The sequence below is a fragment of the Ochotona princeps genome, chromosome 18, assembly GCF_030435755.1.
Source record: "Ochotona princeps isolate mOchPri1 chromosome 18, mOchPri1.hap1, whole genome shotgun sequence".
Classification (NCBI taxonomy): Eukaryota; Metazoa; Chordata; class Mammalia; order Lagomorpha; family Ochotonidae; genus Ochotona; species Ochotona princeps.
In genome coordinates this window covers 51,504,203-51,521,363 of record NC_080849.1, presented here as the reverse complement: position 1 = coordinate 51,521,363, position 17,161 = coordinate 51,504,203, and the positions used below count along the sequence as shown (strand labels likewise).

General features: G+C 46.7%; 1 protein-coding gene across 1 annotated transcript in view; it reads left to right on the top strand.

Moving 5' to 3' along the window:
- The first annotated feature begins 734 nt into the window (after positions 1-734).
- Positions 735-17,161, top strand: part of RALBP1 (ralA binding protein 1) — a 47,601-nt gene continuing 31,174 nt past the window's right edge. Inside the window, exon 1 of the mRNA XM_004598959.2 lies at positions 735-885. The gene's annotated coding sequence lies outside the window, so the exon portion shown is untranslated. The remainder of the gene's footprint in view (positions 886-17,161) is intronic.

Below are 17,161 nucleotides of genomic sequence, written 5' to 3'. Positions count from 1 at the left end.
GGGAGAAACTCACTTTGCCTTAACTGCAAACTAACCATGAGTCTAGGTAGCTCTTAATTCAGGTGTAGTACTGCCGGTAGTGGAAGACAGCAGTCCCTCTGCCCGCGCCAAGAACCAACACCCTTATTAAGAACTGGACGGACTGTCCCGATACAGAGTTCAAACAAGTCTCCTTTCGCAGGCCGTGGCGGTTCTCCCCACCCAGTCAAAAGCCGGGGGCACACCCCACCCCGCAGCAGCCTAGCCGCCCTCCCAGGCTGGTTTAACTGGTTCCAACGACGGAAGCCCACTGACGCAGCAAAAGGTCTCAAACTTGTGTGGTGGACGAGCAGCTGACCAGAGCATGAAGATCAAATACCCTTCCTTCTTCATGACCACCTTAACAAGTGCCACAAACCGCCGTAGCCAGGATTCCGCTGCCGTTGGCGTTAAGACCCAGCGAAGTCCTTCAAGTCGAGGCATTGCGCAGGCGCCAGCAGAGAACCAGCCCTTGGCGCAGTCTCTCCTTCCAGGAGGAGGGGGGAGAGGCCCAGAAGAATCGCGCTGCACTCTGGGGGACGTAGTTTACGTCCCGGAGGAGATGCCTTTTTAGCGCCTAGACAATGAGGTCCTACGAACTACACTCCCCATCATGCCACACTCCAGGGTACGGGGCGTGAGCCGAGAAAGGAGGGCCCAGCAAGCCGGCTGCGCCGGCAGGAAGGAGTGCGCGTGCGCACTGGGCCGGCTCGTCCTGTTCCGTCCCAATCATTGTAAACAGGCGGAGGCTGGGCGGGGTGGGAATGGGGCGCCCGAAGCTGGGCAGGGGCGCTGCGCAGGCGGTGGCCGCGTGAGCGGGAGGAAGCGGTGGCCGGCGGACGGGCGGTCGCGCAGCAGCAGGCACAGGTCAGTGGCGAGGGTCGCGGCGATGCCCCTCGGCGTCCTGCAGAGCCTCTCTCCCACTCCGGCCTCGCGCCCACGTCTGTCAGGCAGCGTGCTAGGCTGGGCGCCCGCTGCGGCACGGTGTGTAGTTGGGGGGTCGGGGGCGTGGCTGCCCTTTTTCTGGGGTTCCTCCCGGGAAGGCTTCGCCCCTTTCCTTGGCTCCCAGCGCAGCCCCGTCCGCCGCACTTGCCGGACAGGCCTCCCTAATGGCATCCACGGTTGGGATGGGGTGCTCTGGGAATGGGGAAGAGAGCTAGAGACCGAGGCCCTCTCCGACCGAGTTTTCAGGGCTCCGGGAGCTGCTCGGGGCGTCCCTGGCCAGGGAGGAGGCCACCGCTCTTTCGCAGCCCCGACTGCTGGAGTCGCACCTGTGTTCACCTGTCGACCTGCACGGCCGGTGCAGCTGGAATGCCCCCGGGATTGCCCACGGCTGGCACTGAGCTGAGGGCGCCTGCGGGGGCTGCGGTCCTTAGCTCAGGTTTCAGTGGACACGGTGAGGCAGGTTTCAGGTGGGAAAGTGCTTTCTCCACTCACGTTCCAGTCTTGCCCGTGTCCAGATGCTTGGTGGAGGCCAGCAGTCGTGCTCTGCTACCTCTGTTTAAATGGAGAAGGGAACAGGTTTTACAGACCGTTCAGGTCTCAGTCTTCCCCGAAGTCATTAGGCTGTTTGGAGTTTGGGAATGCATTATTGCAGAACCTGCCTCTTGAGCAAGCAGCGTTGTTTGTTCCCAGGCCTAGTAGCCTTCTTAAAGATCGTTAAGATTTTAACCCGAGATATTGCCAGCGTTCCTGGGGAAAGTAAGGTACAGGCGTTTGCACATTGAATTGGTGCACCCAGCCTCATCTGAAACGCGTTCATGGATTGTGGTTTTTGCTTAGGGGAGCGGCCGTGTTCTAATGCTGGCTGCTCGGCTGTTACTTAGAGAGTATTTTCAGTGGAGGTAACAGATGGCCCGCTTTGGGTTTAATGGTAACTCCTAAATGAGCACAGGAGACCGAGAATGAGAAGGTCACTTGACTTTCTGTCTCTAGAATTGTATTGAGTATTTTCCTTAAAAAAACCAGATGAGTAATTACCATCAGTGGTCTTGGCTGTAGGAAAATCTGTAGGGTGGTCCTCACTTTTCAGGGAATTTTATGATTGTTGAGAAGCACTTGTTTAAACAAAGTATCAAGGAACAGTGTAACGCTTGTGTACTGGGCTGGCTGTTTCTCCAAAGTTCTATTTCCTGCAGCTTTTGCAGGGGCCATTTGGCCTGTGTTTTAGAAAGACGTGACGTTAGAAAAACTATAGCAAAATAATTTGTATAGTTCTGTCTGCACGGTTTTTTGCTTGGTGAGAAGAGAGTAAGTCCAGAACATACCCTGAAAATATGCTTTTTAAAGAAGAGCCTCCTTGTTGGACGCTTCTGTTGGCGTAGGTGAGAAGAAATGAGGAAAAATGCATGTTATTTGGAATATGGGGATGACTGTGTAGGAAGTGCCATGCCAGTTTAAAGATGGAAACCACATTGTTGAGGCTCTCTGGACAGTCAAACTTTGTCCTGGAGTTTGAACTGTCAGCAAGTCCACTAAGTTTTTAAGGTGGTTTTGATTGGAGAAATAATGAGACACTAGTGAATACGCAAAAGAGGTACTGGTCAGATTCTTGGAGGAGCCCAGCAGAGGTGGAGGAAAGGAGGTGGTAGGGAGAACTGTGTGGGAGGAGATGAGACCAGCCTGCAGGCACGGAAAGAGGGGACCCTGAGGGGGAGGGAGGGAGCAGGGAGCAGAGCCTGGGAGTCTTAAATCGCACAGTAGCGTCCTCAGGGACCACTAACCAGAGTCCAGGTTGGTGGCAAGACCAACCAGGGAGGTAGACAGAGACCAAATTATACATAGTCATTTCATCAAAGAGGCTTCCACTCCAGCTTGCAGCTAGTAAAAGTCATGGGGATGAGACTGACACCTAAGTTCACTCACTCTGTTTTAATCCTTTAATTTTATTATTTTTAAAAGATTATAAATATATATGAAAGGCAGAGAGAGGAAGATAAAGAGAAGGGCCGGGGGAGAGAGAGTGTGTGGGTCTGTCTGCTGGTTCACTCCCAAAATGGCTGAAGCCGGGGAGCCCTGAATTCCATCCAGGTCTCGCCACATGGGTGGCAAGGGCCCAGCTACTTGAACCGTGTCCTGCTGTCTTCCTAGGTACATAATTAGCAGGGACTCAGTGGGAATCAGAGCGGCCAGGGCTTGAACCAGTGCTCTAGTGTGGAATACTGGCATTGTAGGAGGCAGCTTAGCTCACTGTACCAGAACACTCGCCCCTCACTCCATTGTGGTAGCCCTGCTGTGTGTGCTGTGTGCCAGGAACTTTTTAAAATATGATGTGTTTTATGTCCTTAAGTTTAAAAAAGGCTTAGATATGACTAAAGCAGAAACTGAGAAAAAAGGAACACAGAGCAGGGGGAGTTGGGTAGAGATGTGTAGTGAAAGCGAGCATGGGGCACTTTTAGTGTATTTGCTGCTAGAAGCGAGCGCATGGGATGCTGTTTAAAATGAGAAGTTGTTTTCTGTAGCTGTAGCATTGGTGGTTGGGTAGCTGAAGATGAGACTTCACAGATAGTATATTGCATGCGATTATAAGGATTTTACTTCTTTTGTTGGGGAGTGGCATAATAATAGAGTTTATGCATTTTTAATCATTAAAGAATGTGATGAGATGACCTTGGAATTGCAGAAGGGGTAGAGAAAAAATAAGATTGGATGCAGAAACACTAGTTGGGAGGCTTTGTAATAATTGAGATGAAAGATGAGGATCTGAACAAAGGCAGTGCCATTTACAGTACAGGGGAATTGGTTAATACGTATTTGTAAAATAGAATTTGCAGGATTGCTTTTAGGCGTAAGAGATAATAGGATAAGATGACATAGATTTGGGTCTGGCGTAATGGCTCAATGGCTAAATCCTTGCATTGCATGCACCAGGATCCCAAATGGGCGCCAGTTCTTGTCCCAGTTACTCCACCTCCCATCAAGCTCCCTGCTTGTGCCCTGGTAAAGCAGTGGAGGACTGCCCAAAGCCTTGGGACCCTGCACCTGTGTGGGAGACCCCAGGGAGGCTCCAGGATCCTGGCTTTGGATCAGCTCATCTCCAGCCATTGTGGCCACTTGGGGAGTGAACCAGTGAAGAAAGCTCTTTCTTTCTTTCTTTCCTTCTCTCTGTAAATCTGCCTTTCCAGTAAAAACAAATACAATCTTGACAAAAAAGTGACATAGATTTAACTTTGGCAGTTGACTAAAGAATGGTAAAGGATATGGAGCAGGAAATTTAGGAAGAGGCACAAATTTGAGGAGTGAGAGTGTTTCACCTTTTGGACATACTGAATTGAAATTATTGTGAAACACCGCAGGTAGAATCATCCGTGGAGCTGAGCCTGTGGGTTTGGAGCACAGGAGAGATGTCTTGATGCGGGCGTCATCAGGCTGTGTTGTAAGGGTAACCGAAGTTTGTTTTGCTTTTTAAGATTTATTTTTATTTGGAAGAGAGATTTACAGAGAGAGAGAGAGACAGAAAGAAAGACATCTTCCATCAGCTGATTCACTCCCCAGATTATATAAGTGGCCGCAACGTCTGGAGCTGAGCTGATCTGAAGCCAAGATCCAGGATCTGCTTCTGGGTCTCCTGTATGGGAACAGCGTTCCAAGGCTTCAGGCTATCCCTGGTTGCTCTCCCAGGCCACAAGCAGGGAGCTGGATGGGAAGTGGAGCAGCTGGGATACAAACCAATGCCCATATGGGATGCAGGTGCTACAAAGTGGAGCATTCGCCTATTGAGTTATTATGTGGCTCCAAGGGGGACTGACATCTTTAAATAACACTACATAGGAGGTATTTACTGACAGGTGTCTTGGAAACAGGTTGTTAAGAGTGACATTTAAAACCACAAAAAAGAATCGGAAAAGGAAACTCCCATGTGTTTGAGGATGTAGAGAAATCATGAGAAAATATTGTCAGAGACACCAAAATGGGACCCTTACGAAAAGGAAGTGGTAGCTATTTCACAGCTGACTGTGCAGAAACAATCATTTATAAAGGGAAGTCATGGGCCTGGCATGGTAGAGTATCGGCTGTAAGTCCTCGCCTTGCACGTGTTGGGATCTCATATGGACACCGGTTCTAATCCCAGCAGCTCCACTTCCCATCAGTTCCCCACCTGTGACCTGGGAAAGCAGTCGAGGACAACCCAAAGCTTCAGCACCCTGCACCTGCGTGGGAGACCCTGAAGAAGCTTCTGGCTTCAGATCGGCTCAGCTCAGGCCATTTTTGGCCACTTGGGGGGTGAATCAATGAACAGAGAGAGTATCTTCCTCTCTGACTTTCCAAATTAAAAAAACTCTTTTTAAAAAGTGATGTCACACTTTAAATGCTTTGGATAGTTGGGCAAAACAAGTATTACTAGGAGTCTATTGAAATTTATAACTAGGAAATTATTGAATTGGATAACTAAGTAAAAGCAGCTTCAGTAGAACGGTTAGTTTAGGAGCTAGATTTTAATGAGTTAACAGTTCTCTGACAACTAGTGATATTAAACATCTTTTCATGTGTTTGTTGGCCATTTGTTTCTTTTGTTTGGATAAATATATATATATATTTAAGTCCTTTGCCTGGTTTTCGATAGGGTGGTTGGTCTTTTCTGCCGTGGAGTTGTTAGAGTTGTATGGACTTGTAGTTCTTGAAAGCCTCTGCCTTTCTGGAGATTCTTTTCACTTTTTAAATCGGGAAGTATATTTGTCTTTGCTTTTTGTATCATGTCTTAATGATCTCTCTTTTTTTCTTTTTTTTTTTTTAGTTTATAGGTTTAGCTCTTAGGTATGGGTTCATATTAAGTTTTGTACATGATATGCGACAGGTCAATTTTGTGTGTGTGAGAGAGAGAAAATACAATCCAGTTGTGGAATTCCCATCTGTTGAAGAAACCCTTTTTTTGCAGTTGGGTGGTTTTGATGTTCTTCTTTAAAATAATTTGACCACAAATGTTGGATTTATTTCTTGACTTTTAGTTTTTTTTTTTTTTTTTTTTTTTTAAGATTTATTTTTTCTTATTGGAAAGGCAGATATACGAAGAGGAGGAGAGAAGGAGAGAAAGATCTTCCATCTATTGATTCGCTCCCCAAGTGGCCAAAATGGCCGGAACTGCACTGACCCAAAGCCAGGAGCCAGGAGCTTCTTCCTGGTCTCCCACATGGGTGCAGGGTCCCAAGGCTTTGGGTTGTCCTCGACTGCTTTCCCAGGCCACAAGCAGGGAGTGGATAGGAAGCGGTTCCGCTGGGATTAGAACCGGCGACCGTATGGAATTCCGGTGCATGCAAAGTGAGAACTTTAGCCACTAGGCTATTGTGCAGGGCGCTAGACTTTCAGTTTTAATCCATTGGTCTGTTTATACCACAGATGCTGATTTAATTACTGAAGTGTTGTAGTACATTTCGAAAGAAGTCTGTATTCTGAACTTTGCTCTGTTTCTGTTTCTGATTTTCCTTTTTGTTTTTTTTTTTTAGGGCCTCCTGTAATTCCTTGTAAAAGTAAGAATCTGTTTCTAAAAAAAGTCATTGAAATGTTAATAGCAGTTGAATTGAATCTGTAAATCATTTGGTTAATATGCCTGGCTTTTTATGTAAAGTCTTCCAGTACGTTAGCATGGAATGTTTTCCATTTATTTAGGTTGCCTTTGATTTCTTTCAGCGATGTGTTGTCAGCATACTAGTCTTTTGCATAATTGAACAAGTAGATTCTTTTCTTTTGAATGCTATAGCATTTGAAAGTATTTATTTATTTCATTTCTGCAATATTTATTGTTAAGGGATTGACACACAAGTTCTTTCCCTGCCTTCATCTTGTCTCCTATATGTTTGTTGAACTTTTTTTTTTTAAGATTTATTTGTTTTTATTGCAAAGTCAGATATACAGAGAGGAGGAGAGACAGAGAGGAAGGTCTTTCATCCAATGGTTCACTCCCCAATCAGCCGCAGTGGCCAGTGTTGCGCCAATCCGAAGCCAGGAGCCAGGAGCCTCCTCCAGGTCTCCCACACGGGTACAAGAACCCAAGGCATTGGGCCATCCTCGACTGCTTTCCCAGGCCACAAGCAGGGAGTTGGATGAGAAGTGGGGCTGCCGGGATTAGAACCAGCGTCCATATGGGACCCCGGCACGTTGAAGGTGAGGACTTTAGCTGCTAGGCCATCGCACCGGGCCCTGTTGAGCTCTTGCACTAGAATAGTTTCCTATAATAGTCTTTGAGTTGTGCCACCTGGAAATAGAGATAGCTTTATTGCTTCTTTTCCAGAAATTATACCTTCTATTTGTTTCCTAACTGACCATGCAAAGTGAAGAGAAGCAATAGACTTCTGTGTCTTGCCCTGATCTTGGTAGGAAAGCTTTCAGGGTTTGGCCAGTAGGGATCATGTGAGCTAGGGATTTTCACTGATGCTTTTTCTGTTTGAAGAAGTCGAGTATGGAGTGTGTGGTTTGATTTCTACGTTTTGAAGTTTATTTTTCACATTTTTACAGTTTTATTTCATTGTGATAAGAAAACATGTTTTGTGTAACTTCATGCTTTTAAAGCTGGCGAGGCCTGCTTTGTTACGTCTTGGAGAATGTTCCTGTGTGTTTGGTGTGGAAATGTCCTGCTGTTGGCTGCAGCGTGCCGTAAGCGTGCGCCAGGACTGGTTGGTTGAGAGTGTCGCTGTAGCAGTGTTTCCTTAGAGAGCTTCTGTTCAGTTGGTTTATCGGTTCTTGCAGGTGTAGGAAAGTTACCAGTTCTTTTTGAAATGTTTCTCTTAATTCTGTCATATTCAAGTGTGGTTGAGAAATTCTGTTACGTGTGTGTGTGTGTGTGTGTGTGTGTGTGTGTGTGTGTTTTGAAGATTAATTTTGTTGGAAAGACAGATTTGCAGAGAGTAAAGCCAGAAAGATCTTCCATCCACTGATTCACTCCACAAGTGGCCACAGTGGCTTTAACTGAGCTGATCTGAAGCCAGGAACTAGGAGCTTCTCCTGGATTCACCACACGGGTGCAGGGTCTTAGTGTTTTTTGTTTGTTTTTGTTTTGTTTTGTTTTTTTAAAGATTTATTTTTATTGGAAAGTCAGATTTACAGAGGGAGGGAAAGAGAGAGAGATCTTCCATCTGCTAGTTCACTTCCCAAGCAGCTACAAAGGCCAGAGCTGAGCTCATCTGAAGCCAGGAGCCTCTTCTGGGTTTCTCAGGTGTGTACAGGGTCCCAAGGCTTTGGGCTGTTGTCTCGACTGCTTTCCCAGACTACCATCAGAGAGTTGGAAGGGAAGTGGAGCATCCAGGATATGAACTGGCACCCATAAGGAATCCTGGCACATACAAGTCAAGGAATTTAGCCACTAGGCTACTGTTCCAGGCCCATCTTTTCATCCATCATCTTTTTAAAAATTATTTGAGAGGCAGGCAGAGAGGAAGAGATTCAACACAGACAATTCCCATCTGCTGGTTCACTCCCCAGATGTCTGCAGTAGTTGGGGCTGGGCTGGGCTGGTAGCTGAGAGCCAAGAAAGCAGTCAAGGTAGCCCACAGGGATGGTAGGAACCCAGTTACTTGAGCTGTTCCCACTGCCAGCCAGGGACTACACTGGCAGGAGCTGGGATCAGGAACCAGAGCTGGACATTAAAGATGGACACTTGTATGTGGGATGAGGGTGTTTAACCACTATGCTAAACATTCACTCTGTAAGGTTTATTTTTCTGGTCCCTCAATGCCTTCATTTATTTTAGATAATTTCTGACGTGACGTTTCAATTCCCTGATGTTTCATTGGGTAAGTTGCATTATTTTCTTAATGGTTGCCCTGAAAGTATAATTGTGCCGGGGTTTTGGCCAGCAGACCATCCACACAGGTAATGGAGTGCAGTGATGGTGTTTTTTGTAGGGAAGAGTCAGAGACAGGTTGATGGATGTGTCTGTTTATTGGCAATCAAGCACGTACGGTCAGGCAAGGAAAATAAGCCTCGGGGTAGGAACGGCAGTTCTGTAGGGTGTAGGCACATGCCATGCTTTACAAACCTAGCCAAGGGCACATATTCCTCTGGGTGGCACATATCTTGAAATTATTTTTGACAAAATGGGTTACTAGTAAAGGTAAATGGGGGAGAGAGGTGCCTTGGGGTGGAGCAGGGAAGTCCAGCCTCCTGCCAACTGCGTTAGGTGGCCTCCAGGCATGTGCCAAGGCCCCACTCAGGACACAGTCCCAGTGACACCGTCTGCCGTGTACCTGTTGCCCTTTGTATAGGCCAGGTAGGCAGAGACGAGACCCATCTGGGCACTGGCTTGTCCAACAGTTGGCACTTGAACTTATGGTTCAAGTCCTGGCCACCCCACACTTGCCGTCAGCTTCCTGTTAATGCACCTGGGAAGGCAGCGGTTGATGGCTCCTGTGCTGCAGTTTCTACTCTCCGTGACGGAGACCCTGATGGAGTTTCCAACTTGGGGCTGTTTTCCTGCCCAGCTCTGGTTGTTGTATCCATTTGGGGAGTGACCCAGCAGTGGAAAATCTCCCCATCTCTGTTCTTCCTCTTCTGTATCTGTCATTCAGCCTGTCAGATAATTGATTTATATTTCTAAAAAATCACAAGGAGAAAAATTTGCAATGTCTTTTGTATTCTTTTCCCAGTTACTGTGTAGTGTCCTTTAATTTCCATTTATTTTTCTACACCCAGCCTTGTCTTTAGTATTTCTTGAGATACGTCTACTTCCTCTTGATCTGGGAATGCCTTTAAAGAATTTTTTGAAAGGGTCCTGCCAAGATGACTTGATTGACTAATCCTCCCCTTGCAAGCCCAGGATTCCGTATCAGTGTGCTGGTTCATGTCCTGGCTGCTCTATTTCCCATCTAGCTCCCTGCTTATGTCCTGGGAAAATAGTGGAGGACATTCCAAAGCCTTGGGACCCTGCACCCGTGTGGGAGACCCAGAAGACACTGGTGGCTCCTGACTGGCTCAGCTGTGGCCGTTTAGGGACTGAGCCAGTGGATGGAAGATCTTTGTGTCTCTCCATCTCTCTGTACATTCTGCCTTTCCAAACAAAATAGATAAAATATTTTTTGATTTTTTTTTTTAAGATTTCATTTATTTCATTACAAAGTCAGATATACAGAGAGGAAGAGAGACAGAGAGGAAGAGCTTCGGTCCGATGATTTACTCCCCAAGTGAGCTGCTAAGGCCGGCGCTGTGCCGATCCGAAGCCGGGAACCAGGAACCTCTTCCGGGTCTCCCACATGGATGCAGGGTCCCAAAGCTTTGGGCCGTCCTCGACTGCTTTCCCAGGCCGCAAGCAGGGAGCTGGGTGGGAAGTGGAGCTGCCGGGATTAGAACTGGCGCCCATATGGGATCCCGGGGCTTTCAAGGTGAGGACTTTAGCTGCTAGACCACGCCGCCAGGCCCGATAAAATATTTTTAAAAAATCTTTTTGAAGGAAGCCTCCCAGACAAGGCCTTCTTGGCCTTGTTTAGTCCTTTGCCCTTGCTGTCCTCCTGGTGGCACGTTGGTCTCTGTTTCTGGTGACAAGGCAGCTGTTGATGCCAGTGACGAGTGGCTTCTTGCAGGCTCGGTCAAGATGCTTTGTCCTTGAGTTGTTCACGGTGTCTCGGTATGGATCTCTTTGATTTTATTACTATTTACTCTTTATTATTTGTTTTTAAAGGATTTTGGGTGTTTTATTTAAAGATGTAACATAGTGAAGCATTTTGACTGCTTAAACGGTGCTGCACCAAGTCTCCCTGTACACTTTGCTCACTGTGTGTGTTTGGAAGGATGAGCTCCCAGCAGTGGGACTGCTAAGTGAGAATGTTCCTTTTTGGAGGCTCAGTTGGCTTTCTGCATGCGTGCATTTGCACTTGTACCAGGAGTGTAAGAGACGGTCTCTTTTTCCTTCATACCCTGTTTAGTGTTGAGGATCCAGCTTTTCATGTGTGGAAAATTGCTGGTGAAAAAGGCATCTTTCATTTAGAGTTGTTTCATTTAAGAATGTATTTTGTATGTGCTGTGTGTTCTTATGCTTCACTCATTTTAAAGTGATTGTTGTAAGTTTCCTTGTCTGGTGTCACTACTTGTTTCCAGGTTTCTTGTTGGCTTTTGGGTTTAAGGATGAAAATGCATGAGGATTTTTGAAGATCTTTTCAAGTGGAAAATGAAGGAAGAAGCAGCGACAGTCCGAGTTTGGCAGGAGGACGCAGTTGCCCAGGTGTCTGACTCGGGCTGTGTGTACAGGCAGTGGCTCGGTGTTAAGGGCTCAGGAGAGCACACCGAGCTTGGACGTGGGTCTGTCACACGCACTCCATGCACTTCCCTTGGCCAGAGGAATCCATCCGTGTGCTTCCCCGCGCCTCCACAGAGGGCTGGGCGCCGAGTGAAATGCAGACAACCTGAGCTTCTGCCCCTGAGCTGAGAAGCATGTCACCTCAGCCACCTGAGAGCTGTTAGCTCAGAAGGAGTGACAGCTTAGTATGTCCTTGTGTGTGTTTTACACACATATGAGCAGAGACTTGGGTGTGAATGTGTGCATGTTCTAAACAGGGATGATGGGCATTGATTTGCTGAACACGCTGTCACAGATATTGGGCCTGTTTCTTTGCATTTGAGTGACGTTCTTCACGCTGATGATCTTGAAAGCTTATACACTTACTTAAATATGATGTTTTTGTATTAATGGTTATGCAGATAGCTCTTAAATAAATGCGAGAATTCATTTGGAGTTGCTTTCAGAGCACACCATGATGTGATGAAGCACAGCAGTGCGTCATCGAATGATTGTTGAAGTTACTCAGAAGGGCTACTACAGATTGAGTGAGGTGCTGTGAGAGGTAGAGAATAAAATTGCAGGCCATTGCTATTATTTAAAAATGAAGTGTTTTTTGGGACTGGCGCAGTAACCTCGTGGCTAAATCCTTGCCTTGCTTGGTGCCCAGATCCCCTATGGGCGCCGATTCATATCCCAGCTGCTCCACTTCCCATCCAGCTCCCTGCTTGTGGCCTGGGAAAGCAGTTGAGGACAGCCCAAAACTTTAGGACCCTGCACCCATTGGGAGACCTGGAAAAAGCTAGAGACTCTCAGGGGGTCCAGCAGGCCCCAGAAATCCCAAGGGAGTGAGGTGATGTTGTTCTTGAGCAGGAAGAGCCGCAGAGACAGCCTGAAGGCGCATGTCCGTATATTGTCATGGAAAGGGGCAAGGCAGAAGGGCATCTCCCGACAGTCCTCCCACCCAACAATGGCACTCTAATTGGCTGGAAGGCACGACTCTTTCTCTCTTTCTCTCTCTCTCTCTCTCTCTCTCTCTGGACCCTGCAATCATGTCATAGGTCACGTACAACACTCACTCACAGCTGGCAAGTAGACTGTGGGTCCTGTGTACCAGGTAGGCTGCAGGTAACAAACCATTCCTGACTTGTCAGAGTCACTTATCAAGGAAGTCCCAGTTCAGCTCATCTAAGGACAGAGAACAGAGACTGGGGTGCAGCCCCCCCGCTCTCACCTGTATGAACCAGTGAACAGGCCAGGCTGAGGTCTCGGTTAGCCTAAACCTTTGTCATTGGTTCCCCCTGGGAACATGATGTGCCATGTGCCTATGACCTCCCACATATGCCAAGCAGGCAGAGATCCAGGGGCTTAGCTCCGGCCATGCAGCCACTTGTGGAGTAAAGCCACAGACGGATCTTTCTCTGTCCCCTCCTCTTTGTGTATCTGCATTTTCAGTAACAATAAATAGATCTTGTCTGAGTGGCTCTTTTATCTTAAGCTTCCCTGTATGTGGGGAGCCTTTATAAATAACACCTGGATGAGGAATTATATGCTAAGAACTAAGGGATGGGGGGAATGGGAGGAGGTGGGAAGAAAACTTTAGGGAAAACTCAACGCTTGAGATAATATGTTTAACATGTTAGCAATTTTTAGTGCATCCTTTTAAAATAGACATATGAATCAGTAACTTGACTTTTTGCCTAGGGAAATTATGGGAAGAAAAATTGCAACTATAAATCTAAAGAAAAACCTTAATTAAGTCCATTTTGTTATGCCACTCCCAGGGTAAGAAAAAATTGAAAAACAGCAAATACCATTCTGAACTTTTCAACAAAGTTTAGCATTTTAATAAAAAAGGTTTGTTCATTTTTTTTAACTGAAAGTTTTTTATTACATTTTTTACAATCTTTACATAGTTACATTACATAGTCAATTAGGGTGATTAAGGTAAAAAGGTTCAAGGGCTACAGGAAAGTGGGTAAGACTATTATTTCCATATTGTTTCCTTCATGTATCTGAAGTAAAGGGGGATATTAAAAGAGAAGCCCCGCCCAGACTCCTACACACCCCAAGTCCCTAATGTAGGGCATGCTCTGAGGGTCTTGCTCAAGTGGTTTTGATAGTTCAACAGTTATGAATTGCTGCCAGTCTTGCCACTCCAAGCATGATGAGGTCGTTGAAGAATCCACTGATTGACATAGTCCATCTTAGAGTCTCCGTTTGCCCAGTTTTTCACTGCCAACATATAGCTGAGGTGGTTGATTGACTTGTTCTGTCCTCTGTCTTTTCATGGTTAGGGTTCTGAGTCCAGCAGTTCGATTGGGGAGATCCCCAATGAAAGTTTGTCTGAGGTATTCCCAGACCAGATTCTTGCGTGTACTAGCAAGCACAGGGCCCGGCACAGTCCACCACCCCGATCAGCTGGTGGTTGCAATTGCAGGTTTGGTTCTGTTTCCAGCGAAAGGTTTGTTCATTTATTTGAAATGCAGTTACAGGGAGAAAAGACGGCGATCTTCCTCTGGTGGTTCACTACCCTGTGGCAGGAAGCGTGTCAGGTGGAAACCAGGAGCTGGGAGCTGTATGTAGGACATCTACAGATTTTGGTATCCAAGGGGTCCTTCAGACACTTGAAGCCATAATAATCATGTTTGAAATTTTATTGTTTTAATTTGCGCTTCTGTAAATGGCATATGACTTTGAACATCAACATCTTTTAGTGTGTGTGTGTGGTTTTTTTTTTGCCATTTTTATCTTTAAGAAGATTATTGATTCAGGTCTCCTGCCTGTTTTTTTTTTCTTAAGATTTATTTGTTTTTATTGCAAAGTCAGATATACAGAGAGAAGGAGAGACAGAGAGGAAGAGCTTCCATCCGATGATTCACTCCTCAAGTGATTGCAATGGCCGGTGCTGCGCCGATCCAAAGCCAGGAGCCAGGAGCTCTTCCAGGTCTCCCACGCGAGTGCAGGGTCCCAAGGCTTTGGGCCATCCTCGACTGCTTTCCCAGGCCACAAGCAGGGAGCTGGATGGGAAGTGGAGCTGCCGGGATTAGAGCCGGTGCCCATATGGGATCTCAGTGCATTCAAGGCAAGGAAATTAGCCGCTAGGCCACACTTCCAGGCCCTCCTGCCTGTTTTGTAAATCAGGTTATTCATTTTCCTACTAAATTTTAATTTTCTTTGGCTATTTTGGAAAAGTTTTCTATTTATATAACTTTAGATATTTTTCCACATTCTTCATTTTTTAAAAATGTAACTTTTTAAAAAAATTTTTATTTACTTTTAATTTAAAGCAAATTTGCCGGGATTTCAGAGACAGAGGGACGTCTTCCATCCAGGGGTTCGCGCCCCAAGCTATTCCCGCTTTGTGTGCTGACTGCTTAGAAGTGTTACGGTGGTTGGTTTAGCATCCTCCAGAGGTGACCAGTGACTTTTGTTTTTGGCTGTTGTTAGGAGCATGTAGCTTTATACTTGCTTGGCCTGGGTCATGGCCCTTGCTAATTTTGTTGATGTTCACCTCGTTCCGTCTTTGGCCAGGGTTAGCTTTTTCACGTTGAGCCCTGAGTCCTGTTAATGTCATGCATCCTCCATCAGCCTTCTTTTAGCTGTGACTGCTACTTCATTATCGTCTCTTACACCCTTGTCGCCTTAGCAAAACGATGGGGCTTCAAAAAGCTCATGAAAAATGGAATTAAAGAGTAAGAACAGGTGACAATAGTGTTTAGCTGCTGGTTAAGCAGCCTCCTGCAATGCTGGCCACAGTGTGACTGCTGGTTCCAGTCCTGGCTGTTCCACTTCCCATCCTGGCTGTTCCACTTCCCATCCAGCTGCCGACTAATGGGCCTGGGAAAGCAGCAGAGAATGGTTCGAGAGTTTGGACTCCTGCACCCATGTCAGAGACCCGGATGGAATAGCTGGCTCCTGACTCCAGTCTGGCTCAGTTCTGGTGTTGGAGGCCAGAATTAAGGAGTGAACAAGCTGAAGGAAGAATCATCACACTCCCTCCTGTTTCTCTCTATAACTGCTTTTCAAATAAAAGAAATACATCCTTTTTATTTTTTCCAAAAAAGAACACATGTGAACTTTAATTCTCAACACAAATACCATCAAGTTCGAAATACTTCTATAAAAAATGTATTTATTGACTTCTAAGTCAAAAATGTATGTACTGATTTTTCAGATCACAAATAAATTACACAGAAAAATTACACAGGAGGAGAAGCAGAGAGAGAGAGATAGCACTTCCATCTATTGGTTCACTCCCCAAATGACTGCAGTGGCCTGAGCTGAACCAGTCAGAAGCCAGGCACAAGGAACTTCCTTGGGTCTCCCACTTGGGTGCAGGGACGCAAGGACTTGAGCCACTCTCTGCAGCCTTCCTGGGCCGGAAGCAGGGAGCAGCCGAGATGAGAACTAGCACCCTTATGGGATGCCGGTGCCGCAGGTGGAGGCTTAGGCTACTGCACCATGGAGCTGACTCCCCCAAATGAATGATTTTATTTACCCGAAAGGCATGATTCGAAAGAGTCACGGAGACCTGTCTTCTAGTGGCTCACTCTTCAGATCACCACATCTGCCAGGTTGGGCAAGACTGAAACCAGGAGCCTGGAACACCATCTTTGTCTCCCACAGCCAGGAGCTGTATTGGAAACAGATGAACTGGGGACGCTAACCATTGCTCACGTGGGATGCTGGCACTGCAGGAGACGACTTAAACTACTGTGATATAGCAGTGATCCCACGTTCAAGATGTCATCTTAGTGCATCCCTGAAGAAGAATCCTGAGATACAATCATGTGGTCTCTTTTATGTTTTGCACACTTAACAGGCTGTCTACTTTGTCAGATTCATACACTTAATACATATTTCTGTTTTGTCTAAAGGGAGAAAATCCAACTTTTTTCCTAATTCTGACACCCAGGTTTATGTGGGGATTTCCCCTTTGCAATCACTTACCCAATTGCTGGATAATTTAGTTTTTTTAACAGCTGTCTGCTCTTCCCTGGAGTCAGATCACACTCCCCATGCAGAGGGCTCACTTGTACCTAACTGTCCCCCAGCTAGAGGGCAGCTGCAGCTAACAGGTCCCAGACATCTCTGTCAACCTGCTGCAGGTTGGAGGTTCAGAGCCCTGTCTTTGGATCATATAGCTCCAGAACCCGGGGAACAGTTTGCCTGCTATTACAAAGGATCTTTTACAGGATACGGATGGGCAGGCAGCCGAAGGGGAAGTGGCGTGAGGTATAGACATGTGCTGGGGATGCAGCCGCTGTCACTGTGGGCTTTGCCTTTGCCGTCACTCCAGCAGGTGGGCACATTCCTGCTCACCCCCTCCCAGAAGCTCTGTGAACATCTTCCATTTGGGAGTTCACCCCAGAGGCATGGCGGATTATACAGATAGCCGCTGGGCCCTGACCCCAGTCTGTACCCCCTCTCACATGATGGCTTCCAGCTCCCTTGCTCTGAGTCATGTCCTTGGCATTCATAAGCTTTTGGTTGAAAGGGGTAACTTATGAATAATGAAAGCTGCTCCTCCCATCCTGTCACTTCAGGAAATTCAAGGGTTTTAGGAGCTGTGTACTAGGAGCTAGAGATGAAAACCGAATATATATTTCTTGTTATATCACATTATTAGTATTACAACAACTTACAGGCCATTTCAAGAAATGATACACACTGGACCCGGTGCGATAGTGTAGTGGTTAAAGTTGTCGCCTTGCACGTGCCAGGATCCCATATGGTCACTGGTTTTAATCCCAGCGCCCTGCTTCCCATCCAGCTCCCTGCTTGTGGCCTGGGAAAGCAGTCGAGGATGGCCCAATGCATTGGGACCCTACACCCACTTGGGAGACCTGGAAGAGCTCCTGGTTCCCGGCATCAGATTGGCACAGCACCAGCCGTTGCGCTCACTTGGAGAGTGAACCATCAGATGGAAGATCTTCCTCTCTG